An 18,048-nucleotide genomic window follows, 5' to 3' on the forward strand; every position below is an offset into this window, starting at 1 on the left:
CCCCCTGCCAGGTGCAGGGCCCAGCTGGAGCTGTTTATCCTGTGATGACCCTGCTCAGTTCCAGGTCCAAGGTGACACCAGGAGGTACAACAACAGCGGCTGCGGCCAGCTCTCCAGCCCTGGAGTCAGCTCCGGCAGTAACTATCACAGCTTCCAGTCCGTAGGAGCCTGGATGCTCTGGAAGCGGGGGGGCGGGGCGCCAATCTGCATAGCTGGAGGCCTCCTGGTGGCAGGAGCATCCTTGCTCCCCTGTGTCCTCGTGGCCTCTGCCTGTCCCGGGGGGAGCGCTGGATCTTGGGCTGTGTCCCCCGGCGCCCTGGGCTCCAGGGCCTGTGCCACGGGAATCGCGCTCCCTGGCTGCACAACCCTCTCTGTGCGGAGCCACCACCTGAGCTGCTCCCAGGGCCCACCCGGCTCATGCTGCAGCCCTTTAGGGAGCTTGGCCCGCAGTGTGTAACGCACTCTTCCCCGGGGCACAGGTCCTTTGTTAGTGCCCCTGGGAACCTGAGGGCATCCCTGCCCAAGCTCCCTTCGAGTGCCTTTCCTTCCGGGAAGATTGGTGAAGTTACTGCTTCTCTGGGACTGGACTTTCCTTTCCTGGGAGATTTTTTTTTTAAGATTTATTTATGATAGACACACAAACAGAGAGAGAGAGAGAGGCAGAGACACAGGCTCCACGCAGGGAGCCTGACGGGACTCGATCCCGTACTCCAGGATCCCGCCGGGGGCCAAAGGCAGGCGCCAAACTACTGAGCCCCCCAGGGATCACTCGCTGGGTGGCCTTAGCCCAGCTCCTCACAAGGCCCCTCCCCCTTGGATGCTTTTTTATTTTTTTTCCGTCTTCCTAACTTGATAGAAGCGCAAACTCTTCTCACTGTAGCATTCCAGCTGTTCTCTCTTTAAATCTCAGACCGAAGTCATAGGTTTCAGAATGATTTCAAAGTTATCTAGGTAAGTTGGTGGGGACAGGTGACTTGGGGACCCTACTGTTCCGCCATCTTGCCCCACCTTCAACAAACCAGATTCTTAATTATAGAGAACAAACAGATGGTTACCCAAGGGGAAATGGGTGGGGGTATGGGTGAAAAAGGTGAAGGTGATCAAGAACACATTTATCTTGATGAGCACTGAGTAATTTATGGAATTGATAAATCACTATATTGAACACCTGAAATTACTATAATGCTGTGTGTTAAATACACTGGAAGTAAAATAACAAAAAAGAATTATGTTTGTCATTTTTTACCTCTTTAGGGGTTCCTTAAAGAAATGCCACAAAGACACTTCATGTTTTAATGTTATCACTCTTTCAGGGTAGGAAAGTGGCCATGCGGAGGGCATTCTTTGAAAGGATAGAAAGGAAAATGAACAAGCTGCTTCAAGTGCAGGCAAAAATAGTACAGATATACAAACAATAACATGATGAAATCCTGGCATGAAAAACTGAAGTTTCTTTTTTTTTTTTTTTGAAAAACTGAAGTTTCTTTGGGAAATAAGGATTGTGAGAAAGTTGTTATGTTCTGTAAACCAAAATTTGCTCTAAAATGTAATCTCTATTAACTTAAAAAATTAATAAAAGATTAACTAAATGGACTTACCAGCAGATTGAGCACAGGAGAAAAGTATTACTGAAGTTGAAGAGAAATTAATAGGAATTATCTAAACTGAAAGACAAAGAGAAGTAAGAACATCAAGCAACAAAATTTATTCATATTAACAAGGAATCTAAGAGCTTTCCCAGGATAGCACAAATGTTCAGACAAGATGACCCCGGGATCATGACCTGAACCAAAGGTAAACACTCAACCATGAGCCACCCAGGCACCCTGGTAACTCTGTATTCTTAATGGAGGAGATTTTCGTTTCAAAAAAATCCTCCATCCCACACCATGTTCCCTGGCTTTTACTGGTGCCTGGTGCTCACAGCCCCGACAAGCTCCAGGTTGCACTCACTCCGAGGGATGCTTCAGAGCCAGCTGGCAGGAAACAGGCCCAGTTTGGCCAGAGATACGTCTCTCTCTGAGGCATCAGGACCAGCACCCGCAAAGTCTGTTTGCAAACCAAGTTATTTTGTGATAGTACTTACTACTGAAGGACTTTAAACCAACTGTCTTAAGTATGCCAAAGGAGCCTAAAGAAACCATAGAAAACTATCTAAAGGAAACCAGAAGAATGGTGTTCCAAAAATAGAGAATATCAATAAAGAGATAGAAATCATAAATAGGAACTCAAAAAGAAATTCTGGAGCTGAAAACTATAATGAATGTAATGAAAAATTCACTAGAAGATTTCAACAACAGATTTTAGCAAGCAGAAAATAATCAGCAGACGGGAAGACAGGGCAGTTGAAAATATTCCATATGAGAATCTGTAATAAAAAATGAAAAAAATGAGCAGAGCCTAAGAGAGCTGTGGGACACCATCAAGTGTACCAACATACAATGTGACAGTGGGAGTCCCAGACGGAGAATAAAGGGAAGGAGAGAATATGTGAAGAAATAATGGCTAAAAACTTTCCAAAGTTGATAGAATACATGATATATACCTATAAAATGCTCAATGAACTCCCAATAATACAAACCACAACAACAATACCAGGTCCACACTGAGACACATTATAATAAAAGTGTTGAAAGCCAAAGAATCTTGAAAGCAGCAAGAGGGAAGTTATTAATCGTGTACAAGGCATAGTCAACAGTTATAGCAGCTGATTTCTTAACAGAAACCATGGACAACAGAAGGAGGTGGGATGACATAGTTAAAGTGCTGAAAGAAGAAACGTGTCAACCAATATTTGAAATCCAGCAAAGCTATTCTTTAAAAAACAGGAGAAATTTTTGCATTCTCAGATAGGCAAACCTGAGAAAGTTCATTGCTAACAAGCCTGCCCTACAAGAAATGCTAAAGGGAGTCATTTAGACTGAAATGAAATGTCACTCAACAGGAGATTGAAGCCATTTGAAGATACACTTGGCCCTTGAACACCACAGATTTTAACTGCACAGGTCCACTTATACTAGGAATTTTTTAAGAGTTGACAGCAAAAGCTGCAAGGCATTTATTTACAAGTACCCACCCCAGATTCCATGAAACCAAATTTAAAACAACTGGTGCAGAGGCCATACCTGCTGCTTCTGAGCACCCAGCTAGGTCTGCTGAGGCCATCAGCAGCCCCAAGGGGCCCTAGGCTTGGGCAGGGCTGCAGATCACCCAATGTGCCAACAAGGTGGTCAGATAGAGCACCCAGAGATAGCAAACAGGAGGTTGGTGTGAAGCAAAGGAACAGGCCTGGAGGGCAGAGACAGTGCTGCAAAGGGAGCCCTGCACCATGGTTTCCCCATCCTCCAAGTCCTCTGGCCTTAGGCTCCTCCCAGGCCAGGCATAGACTCCTTCCTATGGCAGTGCCCTAGACCCATTGCCTCCCAGAGGCTGGTACATTTAGGTGTGCCCACAGCTGCCAATGGCCACAGGCTGGCCGTACACCTTTAGACAGAAGGGACAGCAGTACTTCACCTCCAGGTTGCTGCTGCTTCTCACCAACATTTTAGGCAGCTGCTGCTGATGAGCCAAGACCACCAGGCTGTGAAACATTGCCATCTGGCAGCCACTCCTGAAGCCTGCTACCTCTTTCTCAGCTGCCTATACATGGATTATTTCCAATAAATATACACACAGTATTATAAATGTATTGTGTCTTCCTTATGATTTCTTAATAACATTTTTGCTAACTTCATTGTACTAATGCAATATATAACACAAATAACATACAAAATATGTTAATTGAATTATTTATGCTATTGGTAAGGCTTCCAGTCTACAGTAGGCTATTAAAGTTAAGTTTTAGGGGAGTCAAAAGTTGTAGCAGATTTTCAACTGCACAGCAGTTGGTGGCCCAACTCCTGTGTTTTTCAAATGTCAACTGTATAAAGAATCCTGGTAAAAGTAAATACACAGGTCATTACATATATACTAGTATTATTACATTTTACTGTTTGTCCTTTTTGTTTCTATATCATTTAGAAGACAAATACATAAAACAATGATTATAAATCTATGTTAAGAGTAATAAACCTACATAAAAGCAGATAATTTGTACAATACTGAAGCAAAGTTGATATTGTTTCAACCTAGATGGTTATAACTTTAAGTTATTTCTTTTTTCAGTTTTTATTTCCAGTTACTTAACATATGGTGTAATATTAGTTTCAGGTGTACAATATGGTGATTCAACACTTTCTTACATCACCTGGTGCTCATCACAAGTTCACTCCTTAACCCAATCACCTATTTCAGTAATCCTCCCACCCACCTCTCCTCTGGTAACCACCAGTTTGTTCTCTATTGTTAAGAGTATATTTCTTGGTTTGCTATACTCTCTTTTTTCCCCTATGCTCATTTATTTTGTTTCTCAAATGCCATGTATGAGTGAAATAATATGGTATTTGTCTTTCTCTGACTAATTTTGCTTAACATTATATCAACTAGCTCCATCCATATCACTGCAATGGGCAAGATTTCATTTTTTATGGCTAAGTAATTTTCCATTGTACATATATACATATACCACTTCTTTATCCATTTATCAATCAATGGACACACAGTGCTTCCACAGTTTGGCCACTATAGATAATGGTGGTATAAACATCAAGGTGCAAGTATCCCTTTGAATAAGCATTTTTATATTTTTTAGGTAAATACCTAGTAGTGCAACTGCTGGGCAATAGGATAGTTCTATTCTTTTTTTTTTTTTTAGGATAGTTCTATTCTTAACTTTTTGAGGAACCCCCATACTTTCTTCCAGAGTGGCAGCACCAGTTTGCATTCCCACCAACAGTGTAATAGGGTTCCTTTTTTGCCACATCTTTGCTAATACCTGTTGTTTTTTGTGTTGTTAATTTTAGCCATTCTGACAGGTGTGAGGTGATATTGTAGTTTTGACTTGCATTTCCCTCATGATAAGTAATGTTGAAAATCTATTAATGGACCAGTTAGCCATCAGTATGTCTTCTATGGAGAAATGTCTTTTCATGTCTTCTGCCTATTTTTAATTGGATTATTCATTTTTGGGGTGTTGAATTTTATATATTGTTATATATTTTGGATACGAACCCATTATCAGATATGTCATTTGCAAATATCTTCTCCTATTTCATAGATTACCTTTTAGTTTTGATTGTTTTATTTTGTGCAGAAGCTTTTTATTTTGATGTGGTCCCAGGGGTCTATTTTTGCTTTTGTTTCCCTTACCTCAGGAGGCATATCTAGAAGGAAGTCGCTATGAGAGATATCTAAGAACTTATGTTCAATCTCCAGGATTTTCATGGTTTCAGGTCTCACATTTAGGTCTCTAATCCATTCTGAATTTATGTTTGTATATGGTGTAAGGTGATCCAGTTTCATTCTTTTGCATGTAGCTGTCTGGTTTACACAACACCATTTGTTGAAGAGATACTGTTTTTTCCATTGGATATTATCTCCTGATTTGTTGAAAATTAGTTGACCATATAATTGTGGATTTATTTCTGGATTTTCTATTCTGTTCTATTGATCTATATGTTTATTTTTGTGCCAGTACCTTACTGTTTTGATTACTTCAACTTTGTAATATAACTTGAAGTCAGGAATTATGATGCCTCCCAGTTTGTTTTTCGTTTGCAAGGTGGCTTTGGCTATTCAGCGTCTTTTGTGGTCCATAAAATTTTAGAATGGTTGTACTAGCTCCATGAAAAATGCTGCTGGTATTACAATAGGGATTGCATTAAACATGTAGATTGCTCTAGGGAGTACAGACATTTTAACAATAATTGTTCTTCCAATCTATGAGCATGGAATGTCTTTCCATTTCTGTGCATTGTCTTCGATAGCTTTCATCAGTGTTTTATAATTTTCAGCATACAGATCTTTCAACTCCTTAGTTAGGGTTATTCTTGGTATCCTATTGGTTTTATTGAAGTTTTAAATTATTCTATTAATTTCTCTTTCTGCTGCTTCATTATTGCTGTATAGAAATGCAACAGATTTCTGTATGTTGATTTGTATCCTACAACTTTACTGAATTCATTTATCAGTCTAGCATTATTTGGTAGAGTCTTTCAGGTTTTTCTATATATAGTATGTCACCTGCAAATAGAGAAAGTTTTACTTCTTCCTTGTCATTTGGATGTTAGTTATTTATTTATTTATTTATTTATTTATTTATTTATTTATTGTCTGATTGCTATAACCAGGACTTCAAGTACTATCTTGAATGAAAGTGGTGAGAGTGGACATCCCTGCCTCATTCCTTGCCATAGAGGAAAAGCTTTCAGTATTTCTACATGTAGGATGATATAAGCTATAAGCTGTGGGCTTTTCATATATGGCAATTATGTTGAGGTACATTCCCTCTAAACCTACTTTGTTGAGGATTTTTATCAAGAATGGATGCTGTACTTTGTCAAATACTTTTTCTGCATCTATTGAAGTGAAATATTGTTCTTATCATTTGTTTTACTAATGTGATATATCAAGCTAACTGATTTGTGAATACTGAACCACACTTGCAACCCAGGAATAAACCCCAGTTGATCTAGGGGTTTGGATTTAGTTTGCTAATAATTTCTTAAGAATTTTTGCATCCAGAGAGGAGGGGCAAGATGGCGGAAGAGTAGGGTCCCCAAATCACCTGTCCCTACCAAATTACCTAGATAACCTTCAAATTATCCTGAAAATCTATGAATTCGGCCTGAGATTTAAAGAGAGAACAGCTGGAATGCTACAGTGAGAAGAGTTCGCGCTTCTATCAAGGTAGGAAGACGGGGGGGAAAAGAAATAAAGGAAAAAAAGGCATTGAAGGGGAGGGGCCCCACGAGGAGCTGGGCTGAGGCCAGGGCGAGTGCCCCCAGGACAGGAAAGCTCCGACCCGGAGAAGCAGGAGCTGCACCAACCTTCCCGGGCGGAAAGGCGCCCGCAGGGAGTTAGAGCAGAACCCCAGGAGGGCGGGGATGCCCTCAGGCTCCCTGGGACGCTAACAGACACCTGCGGCGAGTGCAGGAGAGTGTGCCGAGCTCCCTAACGGCTGCAGCACGCACAGCGGGACCCGGAGCAGCTCAGAGGGGCTCGGGCGACGGCTCCGCAGAGGGGGCTGCGCGGCCCGGGAGCAGCTTGGCGGGGGCGGCTCCGGCAGAGGAAGAGGCTCCGATCGGAGGGGACTGCGCGGCTCCGGGAGCAGCACGGAGGGGCTCGGGCGGAGGCTCCGCGGAGGCAGCAGTGCTGCCAGAGCGCGAATCCAACAGCACAGACCAGGAGCACTGGGCGCCGGGACACAGCCCAGGATTCGGCCTCCCCCGGGACAGGCAGAGGCCGGGAGGGCTCAGGACAGGAAGGACGCTCCTGCCCCGAGCTGAGCAGATCAGCGGCCCTGCCCCAGAGCCTACAGGCCCCGCAGACAGAGAGCTCCGGAGTTCCTGCGGGAGCTGAATCCAGGTTTCCAGAGCTGCAGCAACCACTAGGGTTGTTCCTCCAGGGGCCTCACGGGGTAAACAACCCCCACTGAGCCCTGCACCAGGCAGGGGGCAGAGCAGCTCCCCCAAGTGCTAACACCTGAAAATCAGCACAACAGGCCCCTCCCCCAGAAGACCAGCTGGACGGACAGGTTCCAGGGGAAGTCAAGAGACTGAAAGTATACAGAATCAGAAGATACTCCCCGTGTTTTTTTTTTCTATTTGATTTCTGATTGCTTCCCCAACCCTTTTTTTCACCTTTCTTTCTTTTTCTTTCTCTTTATCTTCTCTTTTTTCCTTTTTTTCTTCCTTTTGTCTTTTTTCTTTTTCTCTTTTCTTTCCTTCACTCTCTCTCTTTTTCTCCTTTTCCCAATACAACTTGTTTTTGGGCACTCTGCACTGAGCAAAATGACTAGAAGGAAAACCTCACCTCAAAAGAAAGAATCAGAAACAGTCCTCTCTCCCACAGAGTTACAAAATCTGGATTACAATTCAATGTCAGAAAGCCTATTCAGAAGCACTATCATACAGCTACTGGCGGCTCTAGAAAAAAGCATAAAGGACTCAAGAGACTTCATGACTGCAGAATTTAGATCCAATCAGGCAGAAATTAAAAATCAATTGAATGAGATGCAATCCACACTAGAAGTCCTAACGACGAGTGTTAACGAGGTGGAAGAACGGGTGAGTGACATAGAAGACAAGTTGACGGCAAAGAGGGAAACTGAGGAAAAAAGAGACAGACAATTAAAAGACCATGAAAACAGATTAAGGGAAATAAACGACAACCTGAGGAAGAAAAACCTACCTTTAATTGGGGTTCCCGAGGGCGCCGAAAGGGACAGAAGGCCAGAATATGTATTTGAATAAATCCTAGCTGAAAACTTTCCTAATCTGGGAAGGGAAACAGGCATTCAGAACCAGGAAATAGAGAGATCCCCCCATAAAATCAATAGAAAACGTTCAACACCTTGACATTTAATAGTGAAGCTTGCAAATTCCAAAGATAAAGAGAAGATCCTTAAGCACCAAGAGACAAGAAATCCCTGACCTCTATGGGGAGGAGTATTAGGTAACAGCAGACCTCTCCACAGAGACCTGGCAGGCCAGAAAGGGCTGGCAGGATATATTCAGGGTCCTAAATGAGAAGAACATGCAACCAAGAATAGTTTATCCAGCAAGGCTCTCATTCAAAATGGAAGGAGAAATAAAGAGCTTCCAAAACAGGCAAGAACTGAAAGAATATGTGACCTCCAAACCAGCTCTGCAAGAAATTTTAAGGGGGACTCTTAAAATTCCCCTTTAAGAAGAAGTCCAGTGGAACAACCCACAAAAACAAGGACTGAATAGATGTCATGATGACACTAAACTGATATCTGTCAATAGTAATACTGACCGTGAACGGCCTTAATGACCCCATCAAAAGGTGCACGGTTTCAGACTGGATAAAAAAGCAGGACCCATCTATTTGCTGTCTACGAGAGACTCATTTTAGACAGAAGGACACCTACAACCTGAAAATAAAAGGTTGGAGAACCACTTATCATTCAAATGGTCCTCAAAAGAAAGCAGGGGTAGCCATCCTTATATCAGATATACTAAAATTTACCCCGAAGACTGTAGTGAGAGATGAAGAGGGACACTATATCATACTTAAAGGATCTATCCAACAAGAGGACTTAACAATCCTCAATATATATGCCCCGAACATGGGAGCTGCCGAATATTTAAATCAATTAATAACCAAAGTGAAGAAATACTTACATAATAATACACTTATACTTGGTGACTTCAATCTAGCTCTTTCTATACTCGATAGGTCTTCTAAGCACAACATCTCCAAGAAACGAGAGCTTTAAATGATACACTAGACCAGATAGATTTCACAGATATCTACAGAACTTTACATCCAAACGCAACTGAACACACATTCTTCTCAAGTGCACATGGAACTTTCTCCAGAATAGACCACATACTGGGTCACAAATCGGGTCTGAACCGATACCAAAAGATTGAGATCGTCCCCTGCATATTCTCAGACCATAATGCTTTGAAATTAGAACTAAATCACAGCAAGAAGTTTGCAAGGACCTCAAACACGTGGAGGTTAAGGACCATCCTGCTAAAAATGAAAGGGTCAACCAGGAAATTAAGGAAGAATTAAAAAGATTCATGGAAAATAATGAGAATGAAGATACAACCGTTCAAAATCTTTGGGATGCAGCAAAAGCAGTCCTAAGGGGGAAATACATCGCAATACAAGCATCCACTCAGAAACTGGAAAGAACTCAAAAACAAAAGCTAACCTTACACATAAAAGAGCTAGAGAAAAAACAGCAGGTAGATCCTACACCCAGCAGAAGAAGAGAGTTAATTAAGATTTGAGCAGAACTCAACGAAATCGAGACCAGAAGAACTGTGGAACAGATCAACAAAACCAGGAGTTGGTACTTTGAAAGAATTAGTAAGATAGATAAACCATTAGCCAACCTTATTAAACAGAAGAGAGAAGACTCAAATTAATAAAATCATGAATGAGAAAGGAGAGATCACTACCAACACCAAGGAAATACAAACGATTTTAAAAACATATTATGAACAGCTATAGGCCAATAAATTAGGCAATCTAGAAGAAATGGATGCATTCCTAGAAAGCCACAAACTACCAAAACTGGAACAGGAAGAAATAGAAAACCTGAACAGGCCAATAACCAGGGAGGAAATTAAGGCAGTCATCAAAAACCTCCCAAGACACAAAAGTCCAGGGCCAGATGGCTTCCCAGGGGAATTCTATCAAACTTTAAAGAAGAAACCATATCTATTCTACTAAAGCTGTTTGGAAAGATAGAGATGGAGTACTTCCAAATTCGTTCTATGAGGCCAGCATCACCTTAATTCCAAAACCAGACAAAGACCCCACCAAAAAGGAGAATTACAGACCAATATCCCTGATGAACATGGATGCAAAAATTCTCAACAAGATACTAGCCAATAGGATCCAACAGCACATTAAGAACATTATTCACAATGACCAAGTAGGATTTATCCCCGGGTAACAAGGCTGGTTCAACACTTGTAAAACAATCAATGTGATTCATCATATCAGCAAGAAAAAATCCAAGAACCATATGATCCTCTCATTAGATGCAGAGAAAGCATTTGACAAAATACAGCATCCATTCCTGATCAAAACTCTTCAGAGTGTAGGTATAGAGGGAACATTCCTCAACATCTTAAAAGCCATGTACGAAAAGTCCACAACAAATATCATTCTCAATGGGGAAGCACTGGGAGCCTTTCCCCTAAGATCAGGAACAAGACAGGAATGTCCACTCTCACCACTGCTGTTCAACATAGTACTGGAAGTCCTAGCCTCAGCAATCAGACAACAAAAAGACATTAAAGGCATTCAAATTGGCAAAGAAGAAGTCAAACTCTCCCTCTTCGCCAATAACATGATACTCTACATAGAAAACCCGAAAGCCTCCACCCCAAGATTGCTAGAACTCATACAGCAATTGGGCAGTTTGGCAGGATATAAAATCAATGCCCAGAAATCAATGGCATTTCTATACACTAACAATGAGACTGAAGAAAGAGAAATTAAGGAGTCAATCCCATTGACAATTGCGCCCAAAAGCATAAGATACCTAGGAATAAACCTCACCAAAGAGGTAAAGGATCTATACCCTAAAAACTGCAGTACACTTCTGAAAGAAATTGAGAAAGACACAAAGAGATGGAAAAATATTCCATGCTCATGGATTGGCAGAATTAATATTGTGAAAATGTCAATGTTACCCCGGGCAATTTACAAGTTTAATGCAATCCCTATCAAAATACCATGGACTTTCTTCAGAGAGTTAGAACAAATTATTTTAAGATTTGTGTGGAATCAGAAAAGACCCCGAATAGCCAGGGGAATTTTAAAAAAGAAAACCGTAGCTGGGGGCATCACAATGCCAGATTTCAGGTTGTACTACAAAGCTGTGGTCATCAAGACAGTGTGGTACTGGCACAAAAACAGACACATAGATCAATGGAACAGAATAGAGAACCCAGAAGTGGACCCTGAACGTTATGGCCAACTAATATTCTATAAAGGAGGAAAGACTATCCATTGGAAGAAAGACAGTCTCTTCAATAAATGGTGCTGGGAAAATTGGACATCCACATGCAGAAGAATGAAACTAGACCACTCTCTTGCACCATACACAAAGATAAACTCAAAATGGATGAAAGATCTAAATGTGAGACAAGATTCCATCAAAATCCTAGAGGAGAACACAGGCAACACCCCTTTTGAACTCAGCCACAGTAACTTCTTGCAAGATACATCCACAAAGGCAAAAGAAACAAAAGCAAAAAAAAAACTATTGGGACTTCATGAAGATAAGAAGCTTTTACACAGCAAAGGATACAGTCAACAAAACTAAAAGACAACCTACAGAATGGGAGAAGATTTTTGTAAATGGCGTATCAGATAAAGGGCTAGTTTCCAAGATCTATAAAGAACTTCTTAAACTCAACACCAAAGAAACAAACAATCCAGTCATGAAATGGGCAAAAGACATGAAGAGAAATCTCACATTGGAAGACATAGACATGGCCAACATGCACATGAGAAAATGCTCTGCATCACTTGCCATCAGGGAAATACAAATCAAAACCACAAAGAGATACCACCTCACACCAGTGAAAATGGGGAAAATTAACAAGGCAGGAAACAACAAATGTTGGAGAGGATGGGGAGAAAAGGGAACCCTCTTACACTGTTGGTGGGAATGTGAACTAGTGCAGCCACTCTGGAAAACTGTGTGGAGGTTCCTCAAAGAGTTAAAAGTAGACCTGCCCTACGACCCAGCAATTGCACTGTTGGGGATTTACCCCAATGATTCAGATGCAATGAAATGCCGGGACACCTGCACCCCGATGTTTATAGCAGGAATGTCCACAATAGCCAAACTGTGGAAGGAGCCTCGGTGTCCATCGAAAGATGAATGGATAAAGAAGATGTGGTTTATGTATACAATGGAATATTACTCAGCCATTAGAAACGACAAATGCCCACCATTTGCTTCAACGTGGATGGAACTGGAAGGTATTATGCTGAGTGAAGTCAATCGGAGAAGGACAAACATTGTATGTTCTCATTCATTTGGGGAATATAAATAATAGTGAAAGGGAATATAAGGGAAGGGAGAAGAAATGTGTGGGTATTATCAGAAAGGGAGACAGAACATAAAGACTCCTAACTCTGGGAAACGAACTAGGGGTGGTGGAAGGGGAGGAGGGCGGGGGGGTGAGTGGGTGACGTGCACTGAGGGGGACACTTGACGGGATGAGCACTGGTTGTTATTCTGTATGTTGGTAAATTGAACACCAATAAAAATTATTTTATTAAAAAAAAAAGAAAATAGTTGTGGGAGCAGAGAAACCATGAATAATAGGCTCTGGATCCTGAATTTCGTAGGGGTTTGGTGGTTGTGGTGATGCTGAATGCTGCCTAAGGTGCAAATGAAGAGAAGAGAAAAGAGGACCTTAGTGCTGTGGTAGAATTTCAATGTTGGCTAAAGTAATCTCTGGTTTCTTTAAGATCTTTGGGTGTGTGCATGTTTGTGTTTTAACTCTATTCTAAAATATTTTAAACATATAGGAAGGCTAAAAGAATCATAAAATGAACTCTGTGTACCCACTACTAAGATTTAATGACCCTTAATATTTTGCCATGTTTGATTCATGGACTTTTTTTATTGGAGTTCAATTTGCCAACATATAGCGTAACACCCAGTGCTCATCCCATCAAGTGCGCCCCTCAGTGCCCATCACCAATTCACCCCCACCCCCTGCCCACCTCCGTTTCCACCACCCCTTGTTCATTTCCCAGAGTTAGGAGTCTCTCGTGTTCTGTCTCTTGGGGTCTTTTCTGATTCCACACAAATCTTAAGATGATTTTTTCCAACTCTCTGAAGAAAGTCTACGGTATTTTGATAGGGATTTCATTAAATGTATAAATTGCCCTGGGCAACATTGACATTTTCACAATATTAATTCTTCCAATCCACGAGTATGGAACATATTTTCATCTCTTTGAGTCTTCCTCAATTTCTTTCAGAAGTGTTCTGTAGTTTTTAGTGTATAGATCCTTTCCTTCTTTTGGTTATGTTTATTTCTAGGTGTATTATGCTTTTGGGTGCAATTGTAAATGGGATTGACTCCTTCATTTCTCTTTCTTCAGTCTCATTGTTAGTGTGTAGAAACGCCACCGATTTCTGGGCATTGATTTTGTATCCTGCCACATTACTGAATTGGTGAATAAGTTCTAGCAATCTTGGAGTGGAGTCTTGTGGGTTTTCTATGTACAGTATGTCATCTGTGAAGTGAGAGATTTTGACTACTTCTTTGCCAATTTTTTTAATTAGTATTTTTAAAAGATTTTTATTTATTTATTCATGAGAGAAAGAAAGAGAGAGAGAGAGGCAGAGCCACAGGCAGAGGGAGAAGCAAGCTTCCATGCAAGGAGCCCGACGTGGGACTCGATCCCGGGTCTCCAAGATCACACCCTGGGCTGAAGGCGGCACTAAACCGCTGAGCCACTGGAGCTGCCCTTCTTTGCCAATTTGAATGCCTTTTATATCTTTTTGTTGTCTGATTACTGAGGCTAGGACTTCTAGTACTATGTTGAATAACAGTGGTGAGAGTGGACATCCCTGTCGTGTTCTTTTTTTTTAACGATTTTATTAATTTATTCATGAGAGAGAGAGAGGCAGAGACACAGGCTCCATGCAGGCAGCCCAATGTGGGACTTGATCCTAGGTCTCCAGGATCACACCCTAGGCCAAAGGCAGCTCTAAACCGCTGAGCCACCCGGGCTGCTCCCCTGTCGTGCTCTTGTCCTTAGGGGAAAGGCTTTCAGTTTTTTCCCATTCAGAATGATATTTTATGTTGGCTTTTCATAGATGGCTTTTAAGATACTGAGGAATGTTCCCTCTATCCCTACACTCTGAAGAGTTTTGATCAGGAATGAATGCTGTATTTTGTCAAATGCTTTCTCTGCACCTGTTGAGAGGATCATATGGTTCTTGTTTTTTCCCTTGTTGATGTGATCTATCACATTGATTGTTTTATTAATGTTGAACCAACCTTGCATCACAGAGATAAATAGATAAATCCCACTTGGTCATGGTGAATAATCTTCTTAATGTACTGCTGGGTCCCATTGGCTAGTATCTTGTTAGAAATTTTGCATCTGTGTTCATGAAGGATATTGGTCTATAATTCTCTATTTTGGTGGGGTCTTTTTCTGGTTTTAGAATTAAGGTGATGCTGGCCTCATAAAACACGTTTTGAAGTATTCTGTACCTTTCTATCCTTCGGAACAGCTTTAGCAGAATAGGTATTATTTCTTCTTTAAACGTTTGATAGGATTCCCCTAGGAAGCTGTCTGGCCCTGGACTTTTGTGTCCTCAGAAAATATTGATGACTACTTCAATTTTCTCCCTGCTTATTGGCCTGTTCAGGTTTTCTTCCTGTTCCGGTTTTGGTAATTTGTGTTTTTCAAGAAATGCATCCCTTTCTTCTAGATTGCCTAACTTATTGGCTTATAGATGCTCATAATAGGTTTTTAAAATCCTTTGTATTTCTTTGGTATTGGTTGTGATCTCTCCTCCTTCGTTCATGATTTTATTAATTTGAATCTTTTCTCTTTTTAATAAGGCTGGCTAATGGTTTATCTATCTTATTAATTCTTTCAAAGAACCACCTCCTGGATTTGTTGATCTGTTCTACAACTCTTCTGGTCCCTATTTTATTGAGTTCTGCTCGAATCTTTATTCACTCTCTTCTTCTGCCTGGTATAGGTTTTATTTGCTGTTCTTTCTCCTATTCCATTAGGTGTTAGGTTAGCTCGTGTATTTGAGATTTTCCCAATTTTTTGAGGGATGCTTGTGTTGTGATGTATTTCCCTCTTAGTACTGCTTTTGCTGTATCCCAAGGATTTTGAATGGATATATCTTCATTTTCATTAGTTTCCACGAATTTTTTTAATTCTTCTTTAATTTTCTGCTTTACCCATTCATCTTTCAGTAGTATGCTCTTTATCCTCCACGTGTCTGAGTTTCTTCCAAATTTCTTCTTGTGATTGCATTCTAGTTTCAAATCATTGTGGTCTGAAAATATGCAGGGTATAATCCCAGTCTTTTGATATTGGTTGAGACCTGATTTGTGACCCAGTATGTTGTCTCTTCTGGAGAAAGTTCCATGTGCACTTGAGAAGAATATGTATTGATTAGCATTTGGATGGAAATTTCTGTTTATATCTGTGAAATTGTCCAGTCTAGTGTGTCATTTATAGTCCTTGTTTCTTTGGTGATGTTGTGCTTAGATTATCTGTCATTTTCAGAAAGTGTCATGTTGAAGTCTGCTACTATTAGTGTATTATTATCTAAGTATGTCTTTATTGGGTTATTAATTGATTGATATACTTGGCTGCTCCCACATTAGGTGTATAAATATTCATGATTATTAGGTCTTCTTGTTGGATAGACCCTTTAAGTATGATATAGTGTCCCTCTTCATCTCACTACAGTCTTTGGAATAAACTTTAATCTATCTGATATGAGGATTGCTACCCCAGCTTTCTTTTGAGGACCATTTGAATGGTAAATGGTTCTCCACCCCTTCATTTTCAGGCTGTGGGTGTCCTTAGGTCTAAAATGAGTCACTTGTAGCTAGCAAATAGATGACTCTTGCTTTTTTATCCAGTCCAAACCCCTGCATCTTTTGGTGGTATCATTTAGCACATTCACATTCAGAGTTACTATTGAAAGATATGAATTAGTGCTGCCCCTAGTTTGCAGACCTGGAAGTAGATATACCTCATAGAAGTTGGGTTTGGCCCTGCATCTGCTGCCTTCGCCATGGAGAAATTGTTGGAGCTGGCAGCCTAGGAATGAATCTCCTCTCAGCCTCTAAGCTCACCTGGTCAGAATCCTTGGATGAGCCTGTGGAATCCTTCCTCCTAGCCCTGTGGTTTGGAACCAGTGGCTCTGAGACTGTAAGAGGGTGGACAAAGATTCTCAGGGGCTGCTAAATTCATCTCTGATGGCCTCCAGCACTGCCAGCCACTCAGAGGATGAGGAGTCGCTGGCAGGGCAGAAGCAAGCTTCCTCTCAGGCCTTGGGCACCATCCCTAAATGGAGAAGCTCCTCCAGATTCATCAAGAGGAAGAAGTTTGATGATGAGCTGGTGGAGAGCAGCCTGGCTAAGTCCTCTACCTGGGTGAAGGGGGCCAGTGGGGTGGAGCCAGGGTGCTGTTCAGGGAGTGAACCTTCCTCCAGTGAGAAGAAGAAGGTGTCCAAGACCCCTAGCACTCCTGTGCCACCCAGCCCAGCCACAACCCCTGGACTCACCAAGCATGTGAAGAAGAGCAAACAGCCACTTCAGGTGACCAAGAATTTGGGCCACTGGAAGCCTGTAGATGACCTCCTGGTTGTCAACACTGTGCTGCAGACCAATGACCTGACATCTGTCTAGCTGGGTGTGAAGTTCAGCTGCCACTTCACCCTTTGGGAGGTTCAGGAGTGCTGGTATGGCCTGCTCTATGATCCTGTCATCTCCAAGCTGGCCTGCCAAGCCATGAGACAGCTGCACCCAGAAGCCATTGCTGCCATCCAGAGTAAGGCCTTGTTTAGCAAGGCTGAGAACAGCTGCTGAGCAAAGTGGGATCAACCAGCCAGCCCACCTTGGAGATGTTCCAGGATCTGCTCCACAGACACCCTGATGCCTTCAACCTGGCCTGTACTGCCAAGGCCTTGCAGGCCCACTAGCAGCTCATGAAGCAGTATTACCTGCTGGAGGACCAGACAGTGCAGCCACGGCCTAAGGGGGACCAAGTGCTCAACTTTTCAGATGCAGAGGACCTGATTGACGACAGTAAGCTCAAGGATATGCGAGATGAGGTCCTGGAACATGAGCTGACAGTGGCCGACTGGCGCCAGAAACGAGAGATCCAACAGCTGGCACAAGAGCTGCATAAGCAGCAGGTGCTGGTAGACAGCATCATAGGCATGAGCTCTCCTGACTTTGACAACCAGATGCTGGCAGTGCTGCAGGGCCACATCGTGCAGTACCTGATGCGCTCCCAAGAGATGACCCTGGGCAGAGCAACCAAGGATAACCAGATTGATGTGGACCTGTCTCTGGAGGGTCCATCCTGGAAGATCTCCCAGAAACAAGGTGTCATCAAGCTGAAAAATAATGGTGATTTCTTCATTGCCAATGAGGGTCGGCGGCCCATCTATATTGATGGACGGTGGGTACCATGTGGCTCCAAGTGGCACTTCAGCAACACCTCTGTGGTAGAGATTGCCAACCTGAGATTCATCTTCCTCATCAACCAGGATCTCATTGCCCTTATTCAGGCCAAGGCTGCCAAGATCACGCCACAGTGAGGTGTGGTGGCAGGACCCATATGCTCTCTGTGGCCTCCGTTTCCCCTGCCATTTCAGCCTCTTGGAGCTGGAACTCAGGCTCCTGGAAAAGCCATAGTAAGCAGGAGAAAACCCAA

General features: G+C 42.2%; 1 pseudogene; it reads left to right on the top strand.

Annotated features, from left to right (window-relative positions):
* Positions 1–16,550: 16,550 nt before the first annotated feature.
* Positions 16,551–17,932, top strand: LOC100683599 (annotated as a pseudogene).
* Positions 17,933–18,048: the final 116 nt, after the last annotated feature.

This window comes from Canis lupus, chromosome X (assembly GCF_011100685.1).
Source record: "Canis lupus familiaris isolate Mischka breed German Shepherd chromosome X, alternate assembly UU_Cfam_GSD_1.0, whole genome shotgun sequence".
Lineage (NCBI taxonomy): Eukaryota > Metazoa > Chordata > Mammalia > Carnivora > Canidae > Canis > Canis lupus.